General features: G+C 49.9%; 1 long non-coding RNA gene across 1 annotated transcript in view; it reads left to right on the plus strand.

Annotated features, from left to right (window-relative positions):
* The first annotated feature begins 1,450 nt into the window (after positions 1 to 1,450).
* LOC146347478 (uncharacterized) overlaps positions 1,451 to 16,978 on the plus strand; it is an 84,922-nt gene continuing 69,394 nt past the window's right edge. The window contains exon 1 of the long non-coding RNA XR_014789883.1: positions 1,451 to 1,511. This is a non-coding gene — a long non-coding RNA (uncharacterized LOC146347478). The remainder of the gene's footprint in view (positions 1,512 to 16,978) is intronic.

Below are 16,978 nucleotides of genomic sequence, written 5' to 3' on the forward strand. Positions count from 1 at the left end.
GGATGTGCTGCTTACTGATCAGTGGGGCTCTTTACATCTTAAGATTTATGGGTAAATACCAATATTTACCGAATTTCTGTTATTTGCAGATCTATCTATCTATCTATCTATCATCAAAACATTTTATATATACGTTAGTGATTACAGCTATTTCAACTCCCCTCCCCCCTTCAATCAATAGCAGCCGGAGTGATTTCTTTTTTTAACCCAATACCAAAAATGATGCGATTGTCAATAGCTTACTCTAGCAGGAAGGAAGCCAGAAAACCGGCCAGCATCCCCCCCTTCCACATTTCCTGATTTTATTAATTCAGATTGCATCGCGAAAGCATCTTTAAAAATAAAATAACGTCCCCCCTCCCGGTAACAGACAGGAACAACCTCTGGCCCACCCCACCCGGCGCACTTCTGGATTCATAGGTTGGCTTCTGAAAACTAAACTTGAGAACCTTTCTTCAAAGTCCCACTTTGTCTTTCCTAAAGACACGAAGAAAATGCAGGCACCTCTTCAAAGTGGGGTGGGGGTGGGGGTGGGGAGGAACCCATCTCGCCTGCCCAAAGTGGGCTCCTCCGCCCGCCTCTGTCCCGCAAGGACACCACACACGTTGTGAAGCAAAGCGGAAAATGTGTGTTCATTACCACATAAAAGGCTCCCGTTGCGCAGAAGAATGGAGGCCTGGAATGGGAGTGATGGGGAGGACAATGGGCCCCGAATGTGATGCTCTAACCTGGCCGGTCCCTTCGCGCCTGCCCCCATTGTGCCACGGTCGTTTTAAACTACTTAGCCGTCTCCCACTCCGCTGATCCCGAGCGATAAGATATACTTCTTCTGCCCAAAGGCAGTTTAAAAAGGGAAAGAAAAAGCGGGGCGGGGGGGCGGGGGGGGGAGAAGAGATGTCATTTAGTTGCCTGCTATAGAATCGAGGTCTTTTCTTTCTTTTCCTGCCTTCGTTTGTTGGTGTCTTCTCCTTCGCACGTCGGATCGGGGGCTTGTTGGAGGGGGATGGTGTACAAAGGACCATACTCCTTACTTCATCCCCTCCACTTTTTAAAACCGCTGGTGGTTTAAGTCATCGTGATCTGCGAATAAACAACATCAGTAAACAAATAATAATAATAATAATAATAATAATAATAATAAAAATCTAACTCCAAATTCCAGGAGGGCAAACTTTACACGGCACGTCAGACCTCAGTAAATTTACACAGATATTAGGGCGGCTGTTCCTTGCCTCTGCGCGCGTGTCTGTGTGCGTGTGTATATATATGCGTGTCTCTCTGTGTGTGCTTCCTCTGTTCCTTTTGAGCCATTGTGCTTAACTGAATTTTATAACGCTGATCGATATCTTGGTAAAATATTCATTTTTAAACTAGCGGGCAGTGAAATCTTTGCTTTGTGCTAAAGTCAACAGTCGCTCCAATAAATGCGGCGATGCCTTTCCGAGGAGTTGCAGTCGGCGGGGCGTCTGGCTGGCAACACCGCCTCTGCGAGCTGCAGCTCCCGGGATCAGGTAGGGAGGTCGTGTTTTGTGTTTGGGGCATTTCTGGAGGAGGGGGAAGCCGGGGGGGGGGGGGCTGGTCTCCTTGCTACCTGCTGCTGCTCACCATTCAGAACCGGGCCCAGAGAAACGAAGCCACCGCGTTCGCCCCCCTGCCCAGGGAGAGAGGGGACCGCGGGGTTCCGGTGCGTGCTGTGAATCGAGCAGGGCAGGAAAGGCTGCAATACGGGCGTCAGGTTCCCTCTGGCTAAGGGAATCTCTCCCCCACCCCCTACACGCAGCTGCCCCTCGCGTAGCAGAGGAATGTGGGCCGGTGGTAGCTGCCCCCTTGCGCCGAGAAGAGCAGGGGCTCCTCACTCCCGGCGCCCTGATTTCCGCGCCGTCTCCTGCGCAGGCAGCCGGACGCGGGTCACCGCGCCTTTTGCGTCTGCTGGCTCGAGACGCGTGTGCGGGCGCGTGTTTGGAGAAGCAGGGAGCCCGGGTTATATGTAGACCGAACCCGGGCAGGTTTACTCGGAAGTAATTGCCGCTGCATTCAACGGGCTTCGTGCAGGTATCTGTCTGGTTACTGTGGGAAACAAGACGCTGGCCTAAGCGGGCCTTTTGGCCTGATCGAGAGGGGGCTCTTCTGACGTGTGCCTAGAACAGCAGCCTTGGTCGTTTGGAGAGGCGAGTTTTATTTATCCCGATAGGTCCTCTGCCCCCACCCCCTCTTCGCAATAAACCGAGTTTATTCGTAGCAGCTGGAGAGCTGGCGGGTCGTAACAGCTGCCCTCTTTGTTCTTGCAGTGGGTGCCAGATAACCGCCCCCCCCCCCGCACCGCACCGCACCCAGCGGCTTTCTGCCTTCAGGTTCGCTGTTCTTTTTGTTACTCTTCAAGTGACACCAAGGATGCCACCCCACGCCCACTTACCTGGATGTAAGCCCATTTGAAGGCAAATGGGCTTTCTTCTGAGTAAACAGACAAAGAATTGCATCGCAGGAAAATGTCTTGGAACTGCCGAAAAAGGCGAAAAGCCCTTTATCCAGTTTTCTGCATGCAACGAAATTCCAAAGATTACCCGGGACTCAAACAGCCTGGAATGGAAAAAGGCGGCTCTATTTGACAATTCCGGGGCTATGGAAGTCTAATTTTCAAGAGATTAAGATAATGATGATGATGATAATAGGCACTGGGCCTAAGAAAGTCTAGAAGGTCCCACTGGAATGAATGGGAGCTAAGAAACAATACAGTGTTGTTGCTGAATGGGTATTACCCATTCATCTCAATGGGGCTTGCACAGAACTTCCCGGTGGATTGCAGTCTTCATGTAGCCTTCTCCAACCTTGGTCCCTTCAGATATTTTGGATGAGAACTCCCAGCATTCCTGACCATTGGCCATGCCAGCTGGGGTTGATGGGAGTTGTAATCCAAAACATCTGGAGGGCACCAGGTTGGGGAAGGATGATGAAGTGAACCATTTGGCATGCAGATAGGGGCAGTATCACTTCCAGATTTCCAACAGCGCCTAGCTTATGCTGTTCAAAAATGTTGCGTGTGTGTGTGTGTGTATTTCCTGTACCCGCGTGTACATTTGTAATGTACCAATGAAACCAAGTGGAGTAAACGGGACCTAAAGAGTGATTAGCGCTGGCTGGGTTGCTCCCTTCGTGGCTGTACTAATTTGTTTTATCCTCAATCTACCCATGCGTCTTAGTTTACTAGCGATGTCCGTTTTACAGTTGGGAGAACTGAGGCAGAGGCATAATGTTCAGCTAGGATTCATGTCTTTATTAGGTTTTTTTATTTTTAAAGACTGATTAAATACAAACAAATATCCAGTTTATACAAGATCATGTTTTCTGTATCTGAAGCTATCTTTTTAGGGAGCGTTCGGGGAAGCACCTTTTTAGAAAAGAGTGGAGAGAATAGCAAGCCTGAAAAGGGCTTCTCCTCCCTGAGTGTGAATCTCTTTTTCCTGGTTGCATCTAATACCATACCTGATTTGGATTTTCAAGGCCCCCCACCCCCCCAAGATTAATCAAGAGAATGAAACACTCCCTTTTGGCAAGCAGGGTCCGAGGAAGACCTTAGGCTGGGCCAAGGGATCCACGTGGGTTACTCTGGAAGAGAGAGCGTGGGATACAAGACCGTGTGAGGTCTGGCTTGGAGGCAGGCTGATAATAGCTTTCGATTCCCTCAAGATTGGGCCTGAAGCGGAGAAGGGGGCGGGGGAGACAGAGAAATCCCCCATCTGATTTCCTCTCCATCTCAACTGACGTGACAGCTTATATTTCCCGAACAAGATGGGATCGCTGCAGGACACACACAGAGGCTAATGGTTTTTCAATAATTAATACTCTCCTAGCCCACTGGTAATGCGGCCTCTCGGATTTGTCAATTACTTGTCATTAAACGAGTGTCTATCCACGTCCTTCGCTTTGGGCCCTTTGATGGAGGGCTGAAGGAGGGAAAGCGCCTCAGGGCTCATCTCGAAGGAGCTCGGCCGCCGCATCTCTTCTCAGCTGGGAAAGGCTCTCCGCGCCTGGGGCAGGCCGGCCGGCCGGGTTCCCTTGCTGGGGTGCGGACGGGGAGCAGAGCGGGAGCCTTCCAGCCCGCCGCGCTTCTGCAGAGATTTTATCTGCCAAATGGGCAATTTGGTTCTTCCGATCCATATGCTCCTCTTCCCCAACCTGCCGGCTTTTTGTAAAAAAGAAAGACACAAACAAACATATAAATAATAAGCAGACCACTCTTCTCTAGGCAGAAGCTACTGTCGCTTTTGAAGTTGGGTTGCCAACTTTTTTTATACTGCCCCTGTGCATTTAACACAGTCCGACGAAGAGAAATTTAGCACCGGAAGCTTTCCCCGTCGCTTCATCTCAATGTCACCGCCTGAATCCCCCGCCCCGCCCCATCATGGCAGTGGGAGCAAGTCGAGACCAGCAGCGGGTTTGTAACCGAACGTAATAACCAGAACTTGAACTTGTGCCCATTCTCTCGCGGGGTTCAGCTCCTGGAACTGGTTTGGGGTTGCTGGGCCTCAGGCCTGGAGCAGGCACGCATCACCCCTGGGTATGCGCAGAGTGCTATTCCTCTCGCTTGAGCAATCACAGCCAGCATGCAACATACCCGGGATTAGGGGGCAGGGCTGTGAAGAGGAGGCAGAAGCACAGCGACAGGCCGGGTTGAGCCTCAGCCCTTCTCGTGTCACGAAATCAAACCCCGGGGCGGCACTAGATCACCCTGAGCAATGGATGCCATCCTGCCGATATCCTTCACCCGAAGAGGTTAATAATGATAATAATAGGGAATAAATGAAATACTAGTAATATCCTTCACCTAATAAGGTGTTGGTGATGAGGAGGTAATAAATTACCGGAGCACGACCAGTGTGCCTGACTCTTCTCTGAGTAACGTAAGCAAAGGACGCCCATCATCTCTCTGCTCCAAGGAGCTTGCAGCCTAGCAAGGGCCAGACTTTACAAGCATTGACAACCCGGCCAACGTTAAGCCCCGGGGAGTCCCGGAGTGTCAAAGGAGCCCGCTGAGAGTCCTTCGGAGAGGAGCCCCTGATGCGCAGCCTGGCGAAAGCTACGCAGGTGCGGCCCGATCAGCGCCGAGAGGCCCCGATGCGAGCCACACCAAGACACCTCTCCGGCGTCTCCCAGGGTCGGGGAGGGCTCCTCCACGCACCCCTCTTTGGCTGGATCGTGACCTAAATTTAGAGGGCTCAGGGCGCGGCGAGGGGGGCGGCGGAGAGGCCCCAGGGGAGGCGGAGGAGCCGGCTGGCGAGGCCTCTCTGGGCGGGCGGCGGGAGGAAGGTCCCGGCTGTGCCGAAGGATCTCCAGCCGCCCCAGGGGCCCGGCCGCGACGCATGCCAGGGGCCGGGCGCGCCTGGCTGCAAAGGCGACGCGGACCCCTGCAGGCCGAGAGGGCGCGCCGGCCTTCCCTCCCCCGGCGAGCGCGGGTCGGGGAGAGGCGGCGCCCCGCCCCGCCCCCCGCGAGCCCCTCTTTCTCGGCGCCCCCGACGCCTGGGTTGCTGCGCTCAGAAGCATCCCTGCGCGGAGGCGTCCTCGCCGCTCTGGCAAACCTGCCCCGCATTGTCCAGAAGGTGGAGATCCGAGGCACCTCTCTCTCTCCCTTCTTCCCGGGCCAGTTTGATACCCCCCGCACCCTTCCACGTTTCTCCCCTTGGGGCGAAACAATGCACGCTCCACTCGACCCTCTTTAACTGCCTGAGAGTTTGGCGACGCGCCCCCCACCCGGCCTTCCCAACTCCCCTTTCCTTTTGGGGACCCGGCTCAGCACCCTAAGGTGGCTGAAGACTTTGGCAAAACAGGAAAATCCTGAAACACAAAAGACTCACGCAGCCCGATTCTAAAACAACAACACTTTTTATTGAATGGATTTCAATGGGGCTTACTTCCCTAGAGGCTGATTGGACTTTGACGATATAATCTTATGCAGATCTACTCAGAAGTAAGCCCCATTAAGTTCTATGGGACTTACTCCCAGGTAAGTGTTTGTAGGATTGCAGCCCAAACGTTATCAGGAAAGAGAGGTTGATTTCACATACAGTCTGAACCTACGGATGTTTACTCGGAAGTAAACCCCATTTAAAGGAATCGGGCTTACTCCTAAGTAACATGCATCTGGTTGCAACGGTACAGCGCATTCCTTGCTAGGTCCCTCTGCAGTCAATGGGACTTACTGGAAGGTAATTGTGCATAGCACTACAGTTTTGCAGCCGAAACCGATGTACGTTTACTCAGAAGTAAGTCCCACACTATGTTCCACGTGGCTTACACCCAGATAAGTGTGCATAGGCGTTGTTATTTTAAAGGACAGTTTTAGCAATATTAAATCGCCGTTGCAGAAATCCAATTCGGGATTAGACAAGGGAGTTTCAGTATGGGACTGGACAGTTAGGGAGGAATTCTACAGAGGGCACCCATTTGGGAGTCAGTGCCACTGTGTTTGCCTGGGATTTTAGGCCAACTAAACCATGCATCGGACCCCGGGGTTGCGATCAGTTCAATACCTTTCTGGGGAATTTAGTTTTTCTGAAATCCGTGAGACTAGAAATAGGGGGAAGGGGCGGCAGTGGGTACAGAGCAATCCTATTCATATCTACTCAAGAGTAAGTCCTATTGAATTCAGTGTGGCTTACTCCCTGGTAAGACTTGCAACATAAGTGAATCTGACCGGTCAGAATAGCTCGGGAAGGCACGGAAGTTGCCGTGTGTAATCCTGAATTGGATATAGGCAACACTGATTCAATGTTGCTAAATTAATAATCTCTTTTTACAAAATAGATATGTAGGATGAAATTTCTCCAGAGGCGGCTGTCTCCAAATGAGAGGCTTGGAAATAAACATCGAAGCCCCCCTCCCCCAAAACCAGTATGTGTAACTGGTCCAGTTAAGAATAAAGCTGCAGTGTCGCTTTTCTGTCAAGAATTCTGCTATTCACACTTGCAATAGAAGGGCAGAAATCATCTAATTGTGCCCTCCTGTTTTCTCCTCGTCTTTCTCCCCTTTCTTTCTTTTTCTGCTTCTTTTTACTTCCCATCAAAACAAAACCAAAAAAAAAAAAAGAAGAAAGAAAAAGAAAGAGGGGGTGGGGGAGAGGGAAAAAAAAGAAAAAGAAAGGGGGGAAAAAGCCCCACACCTCTTTCTCTGTTGTGTGCCCAGTAATGACATGCAGGGATGGGCTGAAAGACAACCAGACATCAAAGCACAAAGAAAATGACATTTCCCGCACTTTGATAAGAAAGTCACACTCCCAACTTTTCTTCTCCTTCTCTTTCTTAAAAGCGGATCCGCCAGCCGCCAAGAGCGGTTGCCTCTGTGGGTTGCGCGCCCGAAGTTTTGCCTAGTCCAAGGGCCCCTGATCAACAGGCAGTCGCTGGGTACCCCCAGAAATTGGTAGAACTTGGGGGCAGAACAAAAACAACACATAGCAACATTTATTGGGGATAAGGGAGGGGGGAATGGGGGTGGGTGGATGGGGGAGACACACTCTTGGGACTGAGATAGGACTAATTATTGTGAGCTGGAACACCCAAGTCGAACTGAGCCCGTCTCCCGGGAGACTGATGGAGACCTATTTTACAAGCTGTAATTCCGCTTTAGACTATTGCAGGCTAAAGTCAATTCACACCCTCTTCTTTCTTCTAGAAATATTCCTAATCCTGCCGTTCAAGCGGGGAATGCGCTCGCCTCCTCTTCCCCGCCAATATTAATCTAGAAACTTAATGGAACGAAGCAGGAAAGCGGGGGAAACCTCTCTCCTCTCTCTACACCAGTTTAGCAGCCTCGGCAACCTCTAACCTTCCAAAGAGTAAATATTATATAGGGAGAGAAGTTCTTTCATGATTTATGGTCCCTTGCTCTGTTATTTGGCAGACAGATTCGTGGCCAATTAATTGAAAGTGGGCGGGGGACAAGGCGAGAAAATCTCCCTTGACTGCATTCCTTTTTTTTCGGGTAGTTTGGGGACAAACGCGTGGGCATTTTGCTTTAATTTGTCATATTATTTATATTTGATTTATATTAAATGAAAATGAAATAACTTGTGAATAGGATTTAATTAAAAAAATGGATGCTTACTATCTTCTACAAGGTTTAGGCTGCTTCACAACCCAGTGAGGCCAGGGGTCAGTTAGCCATGTAGTCCGATCCTACTATGCTTACTTCGAAGTAAGGCCTACTGGATTCAAAAGCAAACAAAAGTACAAGAGAGAAAGTTCAACTGAACTTTCAATGGAGTAAACTTGTTGATTTTTTTTTATTTTTAGGATGGAGTTATATGACTACCTGATTTTGTTACTAACGTTGATTAGCAAATCCACAATAAGCATAAAAAATCATGTGTATTAGACAGTAAAAAATTTAAAATGGCTATCCCAGTCTCTCTCTGCCTCTCCCCTCATGGCTTAATCTTTATCAATAGCATAAATTAGAAATTGCATTTCATTGATACTTATGGAATTAGCTTTGTTAATTTGATATGATGGAAATTAAAAAAAATACACAAAAAAGTAGGTATACAAGTATGAATAAATAATTAAGCACTCCCGTCTTGCATTAAATTCTCTAGATTCTCAAATGAAAATGTATTAAAATAAAATACTAGGCTAGAGACATTACATTGAGGCTACACATACTATCAATTTTAAAGGTGGAAGCACTCAGTTAAATGACGTGGTACATTCCTCTATCTAAACCATGATTATCTGTAATGACATTTTCATTCTGACATCTCCCAAATCTTTGATAAGTTAGAATTTAGCAGGAAAAGGCAGAAAACGATTCATTCAGCCGCATTTCCTCCTCTAGCAGGAAGGAGGTCAGAACAAAAAAGGCCCTCCTTAAAAAGGGACCATTTAATTCTTTAAAGCATTTCTCTCTCCCCCAGGTTTTTTTTTTTTGGGGGGGGGATATTTCCTTTTATAGAGGTTGTCAACTTTTCAGCCAGCCTTGTAGCTGTGCCTGTAGCAGCGGCTTGATCAGATAATCTTATTCATCTTTCATTGTTGCAAATCAAACTGTTGCTAAAGGAACAGACACAGAGGCCAGTTGAAGAGTTGGCAACTCCATTCCAGTTTGAGAAAAACAGTGCAATCCTATAAATGACTACTCCGAAGTAAACCCCATTGAATGCAATGGGACTGACTCCCAGATAAGTGTGCATAGGATCACTGACTAAATGTTGCACAGTTGGTGGCCCCAGTAGTCCAGTTCTTTGGATTACGAGCCACATGCAGCCGGATCCTATCCAGCATACTTTGCCTGAAAGTAAACCCCACTGTTCAGTGGGATCCACTTCCTGGTAAAGTACGTTTAAGATTGCAGCCTTAATTAACAGTGCTTGAGAATGAATAATCCACTCACCAATCTGGAGGTCGAGATGCAGCTTTGCCGCTGTCTCCCCTCATTTTCCCTGCAAGCTTCGCCTTTTCGGGTGACTCTGAGCAAGTTAATTTGGAAATCCAAGAGTCGCTTTCAACTAATGCTTTAGGAGTGGGGAAGTATATTAGCATCTCCGCCAGTGGACTGTACTCCTTCGCTCTTTCCCGTAGGTGTCTTATCATATATTGTATATGCAAACAATACCGACGCATCCATCCTATGCACATTTACCTGGGAGTAAATCTTACTGATCTCAGTGAGATTTGCTTTCGAGTAGATATACATGGGATCCCGCTACACGACAGTTCCTATTTAGCTTACTTTCCCCAGAAACCGAAATCGCGGGGATTTGGCCCGGGAGGTAGAGAAGTCATCCGGAAATGTGGGTCTGTCTGACACAGTTTTAAAGCCCTGAAGCCAAACGTGTTTTGCCTTGGAGGACATACCAGATCATCAGTAAGTAAGCCCCACCGAGTAAGCGCCACTGAGTTCAATGGGATTTACTCTCTGGAAATTATGCATAGGTTGCAACCCAGGTGACGACAACAGCGAATTTCCAGCCAAAGTCAAAACAACCAAGAGTCTTAGGACTAAAACATATGCACATTCGTTATACTATAGTGGCATAAGCTTTCGCGTATCAGAGCTCCCTTCAACAGGTACATGGAATGTCATCCTGAGTTGTTGGCAGATAAATATACACCTGGGTGTAGGGCGAAGAATAAAAATAATGTCAGCAATGAGGTCAGAGAAGAATGAAATGCAAGAAATAGACAGTGATAATTATTATGTTAAACCTTAGATGTATCTTAAATAATTACACTGACCATTCACAAAATAGTGTTGGTAATACAATGGGATAGTTGAGCAGACATCAACGCTGTTGAAACACATGGGACATAAATGTTTTTGGGGAAGTAACCCCCACTGAGATCAGTATGACTTACTCTCAAGTAAGTGTGCAATGCTTTAGTAGGGAAACGACTACAGTTACTACTACTACTACTACTACTACTACAATAAATATAGTAATAATTGAAACAAATCTAACGGAAGTAAAATATTAGTAATGGAAATAAAATATTATTTTATTAATAATATTTTATTTCCATTATTTATTGAGGGTAAAAGGGGCCTGGAGGTGCCCATGTTCTGAATCCTTTTAAGCTTTCTTTATTTCCTCAACTGTTCTTCTGCCTTGGTACCTCGGGACTGTCCAGTTCTCCTCCAGTTCTTTCCAGTCCTGTCCAACCAGCATGGCAAAAGATGTGCTGTTACAGACTGCCGTTCACACCCAGTTCTGATCCACGAAGGGATTTACTCCAAAGGAAGCCGGATGAAAAGGCAATGGACCTGGTCGGAAGCAAATGCATGTGCTGACAGTTTTAGTGGCCAGCCACGTGCAAGTCTAAGTAGAAGGGAATCAGCCAAAAAAACAACCAACCAACCAACCCTCTTTCCCATATGTCTGGGTCACCTACTTAAAAAGGAAGCAGTTTTTTTTTTTTAAGGTAAGGTCCAGTGTAGCAACAGATTGAGGCTGGCGGCGTGGTAGCGTTTGGTAGGGGAAAATGTCTTCGGACTGCCTTCAAGGAGTCTCGCTCAGATGTAATATAAATCCTTATCATTGTATTCTATATTTAGAAGTGGTTCTGGCCTCCAACTTTGATTTGGGAGACTGGGAAGCTTTGTGACACAGGAGTAAGCAAACTAATGCCCCCCCCCCCCCGCAGCCATCCTACCGGTGTGAGACCCAAAGGAATCACCGCTGGAACTACGTGGAGCACGTCTGAGCACTTCAGGGAAGGGATTTCAAGGGTTCCATAAGCGCCCTTTAGTTCCACGGGTTCCATAACTCCATTTTCGGAAGGATTGGACCTTGCTCAGGAACGAAGGAAGCTGCCTTCCGTCTAGTTCAGCTTTCCTCAGCCTGGTCCCCTCCCTATGTTTTGGACTTCAACTCCTATCGGCCCTAGCTAGCATGGCCAATTGTTAAGGATGCTGGGAGTTGTAGTCCAAAACATCTGGCGTTGGATCCAGATTTAGTCGTATTGAGAGTAGACTGATTGAAATCAAGTCATGGGTGACTTGATTCCAGTGGTTCTACTCGGAGATCTGGATCTAACCCCAGGAGGGCACCAGGTTGGCAAAGACTGCCCTACTTCAGTACCTACCACTCTGCACTTTTCTCCTGGGACCATGGCATACAAAGCACGTGCTAGGCCGTTCCCTCTTTGAGCTTCTTTTCTTTTAAAAATGCCTGCAGCAGGGTCTTAACATTCCTTCGCTCACTCACCCACCTGCATCGCACCCGTGCTTATCCGGCGTAATAAACCTGGAACAGCTACCACCCCGATTTCCTTACTCTTAAAAGAGAGTACAGGGGGTTTCTCCTTTGGGCTCACTCACCGGGGAATAAGTCCCATCGAACTCAACGGGGCAACCTTCTGAACACGTTCAGGATTGCACTATTAAGCAAGCTACAGGCCTGTTCTGTCATATAATAATCCGTTTTACAGCCCAGTAATAATCCGTTTTACAGCCCAGTCTACGTAACTTTACCCAGACGTAAACCCCTAGTAAATTCGCAGAGGAAGTGAGCATGAGAATGTAGTGGCTTGGAAAGTTTTGGAGAGGAAACAACTTGATAAATCGGGCTGCAATCCACCTCCGCCCCTCATTTTGGTAAGCTGGATGTGGGTTCTGGTTTAGGGGAAGAGCTGGGAGTCTGGGACTTTTCCAGTCTTTGACTTCCCTTAACGAAGGCTGCAATCCTATACACGCTTACCCGAGAATCAGTGCCATTGAGCAGAGTAGGGCTTATCTGAGGAACCATGCGTAAGATTGCGCGTAGGACCCACAGTGCTGGGAGCAGTGAAGGCTGCTGGCTCCGATTTCGGCGGGGCTGTGCCCCGTTCGGGGTTTTAGTCAGAAGCAGCCGGCACTCCAAAGGAGCCATCCAAGGTGTGGAACCCTGTCCCCGCAATAGGTTCAGCACCTTGGAGAGCTCCCGCAGAGTTCTGGCTGGTTCTGACGAAAACCCCGAACGGAGGCACAGCCCCGCCGAAATCGGAGCCAGCAGCCCCCGCTGGCCGGGAGGGATCGCTCTGGCCGCACCGCTCTCGCCGGGCCCTTTGGCGAGACTCTCCCGCCCCGGCCCCGGCCCCGGCCCCGGCCCCGGCCCCCGTTCTGCGCGACACCACAGAGGCGCCCCTTCTCCTCTGAACGCGGCTCGTCCAATGAAATCCGCCCGGCTGCAGCAGATAAAAAACAGATCCTTCCTCCGCTTATCTTCTCTGACATCAAGCCGCGGGAAGCCCTTTATCGCAGCAGGTGCCTTTAACCTGCGTTATCAGCCCGCCAGACTCGTTTAGGGAGCTCAGCTCGGTAACCCGAGACGAGGCTCCATTGCCTGTCGGGAGCAATGCCCTGAGAGTCCCGCCCTGCTCGGCAAACAGCGCCGGGGAGCGGCCCTCGTCCCGCCCTCCCGTCCCGCCGAGCCCCTCGCAGCGAGCCCCTCGCCTCGCCTCGCCTCGCCTCGGAGGCCGCTGCCTCTTCAGCGGCTCGCCAGGAATGCCCGGGGAGGGCAAAGAAGGGGCTCGTGCATGGGAGCGCGGGGCGGGGAGAGCCGGGCAGGTGGGTGGGACGGTGCTCCGGTGCTCCGACAGCTGCCTGGCGGAGAGAGGTGTTAAGTTCGCGGCGGCGCAGCTCTCGGGCTTCCCTTCGAAGGGCGATCGGAGTGCCGGTTTACAAAATAAGCGATCGCGCCAACATCCATGCAGTGGCGGCTGGTGGCCGCAGTGTCAGTGGGGCAGTAAATACGCTCTGGGTTTCGGTCAGGGCCAGCCAGAACTCTGAAGGAGCTATGCACCCCCCTATGGGTTCCGCACTTTGGATAGCTCCTTCAGAGTTCTGGGTGGCGCTGACCGAAACCCAGAGCTGATTCACTGCCCCACTGACATTGCAGCCACCAGCCTCCACTGCATCCATGTACAAGGGAGCGATCGTGTGTGTGTGCTTGCGCGTGTATTGCTGCCAGAGAAGCGGACGGTCGTACCGACTTGCGGGCTGCAGTCCTGAGTCCAGTTGTTTGGCCATTATCCCTACTGAATTCAGCTCCGGTACAATTGTCAGGATAAGCCAAACCCAATATAGTAGTAATATTCCCCCCACCCACACTTACGTGTGGACCTTCACGCACGCGGGTATATCTATTTAGGATAGTCATTTTTAGTTGATTAATACTCCACCTTTAAACCAATCAATTCATCTCTTAGATTTAAAAACATATGCATACTGCCAAAAACTCAAGATGCCTTGGAGATATTAATTAACATTCAATCCTATGCATGTCTACTCAGAAGTAAATCCCATTGAGTTCAATGAAACTTACTTTTAGCTATATGGTATAGGATTGCGGCCTACTGAACTTAAGGGAGTTACTTCTCAGGAAACAGTTACAGGATTGCACTGTAAGTGTGAGAGAATTAACAAGGAAAAGCTAGCATTCATTTAAAAAAAAATCTTCCAGTTTTAATATCTTTTTACTCCAAATATCTTCACAAATGTGCTTTTAATTTGCAAACCCACTGATTAAAATATGTCAACAGCAGTTGGCCTTCATCGATTAATCGGTGCATTATTTGATTAAAGCGGCCACAAACCTGTCCATGCTTAGAGAGAAGAAAAAGTCGTTCAACTCCCATCACAGCTGGCTGGGAAATGCTGGGAGTTGTAGGACCTCTTTCTGTTTAATCGTGGATAGGAGAGCGCCCTTAGAAAGTAATCCTGTACACGCTTGAGACTAAGCCCCATTGAACCCTCTGGGCAAGCGTCCTTACGATCCGGTCGCTTATTTTGTTCATCGCCAATCTTCAATAGACTGAAAACTGCGCAACTGAATTGTGTGAAGCCATTCTGTTCCTCCCTGCTGGACTAAGTTCCACCAAAACCGCTGCCGTCGGGGCTGTGTAAGACAGAGACGGGAACCGAGCTCCTGCCACACTGAATCCGGATTGGGACCCGGGGGGTGGGTCCGGGGCGGCTTTAACCTTTTCCATCACGCTAGGGTTATGATCCGGATTGTACCCCTGAGCCTACTCTAGAGCAAAACTGAAAAAGACGACGCAGTTGCCAGATACGGATTTAAAGTAACGTCTGTTCTGCCCCTGGGACATACTCTGAGCGAGATCGGATTTGCTGGAAGGTCCACCAGAACAGATGCTGAGCCGGGATGCCAACAAACTCGCCTCGCAGTTTTGTTTCGTGCTTGACGCTTCCTCTCTTCTATGGAAAAATAAAATGTTTTTTTGTGGCACCTTGGAGAGGAAGAGATTTATTGAGGCCCAGTTTTTCGTAGGTTTGTGCTCACTTCGTCAAATGCACCCGAGGAAATGGGCTCTAGTCCACTAAAGCTGCTGCTGCTGCTGCTACTGCGGTAAATCAGCTTAATCTCTGAAGCACCATTTTTTATGGGTTTTTTTTTTCTGTAACAGATGAATATGGCTCTCCCTCTGAAATCTCTTCCGAGAAACTCCCCGCAGTAAAGGCCTTTGGCTCACTAGACCAAAGCCTGGAGCTCTTGCCCCGGCGGCATTCCCCCCTGGCCCCAAGGGAGAAAGAGCTGGATGCGTTGGGGACCAAAGTGGAGCAGAATCTGCATACAGTGCGAGTTAGACAAGAGAGACGGGCATGTCAAGGGCGATCTCCTTCTAATATTTTAGGGAGCGATCCTATGCGTGTTCAGACAGAAAAAACCCTACGATTCACAGCACGGCTGGGGATTTCTGGGAGCAGTAGGAGGTTTTTCTATCCAGACAGGCATAGGATTGCGCCCCGCTGACAGCAGGAACAGAGCGGGGCTTAATTTTCCTTATATTCCAGTCGGGATGTGAACGGAATCAGTTCAGCCAGCTAGCGAATCAATCGCGCGAGATGGTGAAGGCCGGAGAGTCAGTGGCTGTTACAGGTGGGCCTGGCCTGGAGCCTCACAAACACATTTCCCTGTAATAAAGTGACAGTGAATTCCGTGAGACTCTCCCATGCAAAGGGTGCATGGGGTCGCAACCTGTGTGCTACTACCAGTGACAAGATGAGGTCTTATAAGGAGCCCGACCCGCGGTTCATTTCGGTCAGTGCGGTCTACGTCAGGAGTAGGGACGCTGAGGCCCGTCAGGTGCTGTGGACTACAACCAGCGGGGGCTGGGGGCCCCGATTTCGGTGGGGCTGTGAATCCACTCTGGGTTTCAGTCAGAAGCAGCCAGAGCTCCAAAGGAGCTATCCAAGGTGCTGAAACATATCCCCCCAAATAGGTTCGGCGCCTCGGATAGCTCCTTTAGAGTTTTGGCTGGTTCTGACTGAAACCCAGAATGGATGCACAGCCCCACCGAAATCGGAGCCACCAGCCTCTACTCCCATAAGCCCCAGGCAGCATGGCCAATTATGGTGGGAAATGTAGTCCAAAACATCTGGCGGGCGCCACGTGGCCGCATCCCTGGCCTTGGTCGTCTGCAGAAGGGTCTCCCCGCTCCCGTCGAGCTCTGGTGCAGTGCTCACATTTATGCATCGTCTGCAGTCTTGCGATCGACAAGTTCGTTCAGTTGTTCCGAAGGCTGCCGGGTAAACGCAGGCGCTGGCTGCGGCGAATTCCTCGCCAAAGGCGCGACTAGCGGGCAGTGCGGTTTGCGGAGGAGGAAATTCCACGGAGCTGAAGTGGGCTTGAAAGCTCACGTGCCTGTTTACTGGGAGGCCAGTCCCATGCGGTCAACGGGCCGCCTGGCTGCCAAGCGAGTGTGCTTGCTCGGAGAGCGCAGTCTCAGGCAGACGGGCATCGGCCGGGAAGGAGGCCAGAGCTCCGTTCGCTGCCCTCGCTTTGGCCTGAATAAGGGTCCCTCCAGCCCCGCGACTGAAGAGGGACCGGGCGCCCTCTGCGCGGCAGCGCCTTGCTCGCGGCTGTACTCGAGCGAAGGGCAGTGTCCTCGGGGGTGTGCTCCGTCTGGCCAAACGATGTTTCAGGTGGAGCCTTCTGACAGCAGCGCCTGCAGACTCCAAACCTGTTCCCCCCCCGGAAAAGCCTCTTCCCGGCTTGTTCAGGCCCAGCGAGCGCGGAGGCTCAGTGTTTACAGTAGAAATCAAGCATGAAATTGAATGTTAACCATTTAAAAAATGCAAATCCAATTGAAAACGAAGAGGGAGGATCGAGTTAGAAGTAAGAGCTAACGGAGCTCCCGCTAGCAAGAAAACCTATTATTGGCGTCTTGCTTATGGGATGGCGGAAAGACGGTCCCATAGAATAGGTTGCTGGTAAGCGGAGCCAAGAGAGATGCTGGACTTCAACAGCACATCAAAAAATGCAAGAGACGCGATCCATTCCAAACGAGGCACATTTAAGTCCTCCTGACTTAAATGGGGGATAACGGAGGTCTTGTTTAACTCTCCCGTTGAAATCAGTGGGAAAGAACAGCAGAGGGCCAGATCCTGCCCCATGACCTTAGTTGAAGCTTTGAGCAGACTACCAAGGTTACAACAACGAGTCTGTGGCACCTTAAAGACTAACACATCTCCAATGGCCTAAGGTTTTGTG

Source organism: Heloderma suspectum, chromosome 4, assembly GCF_057233095.1.
Source record: "Heloderma suspectum isolate Gila_16-S chromosome 4, 16-S_ref, whole genome shotgun sequence".
Taxonomy (NCBI): domain Eukaryota; kingdom Metazoa; phylum Chordata; class Lepidosauria; order Squamata; family Helodermatidae; genus Heloderma; species Heloderma suspectum.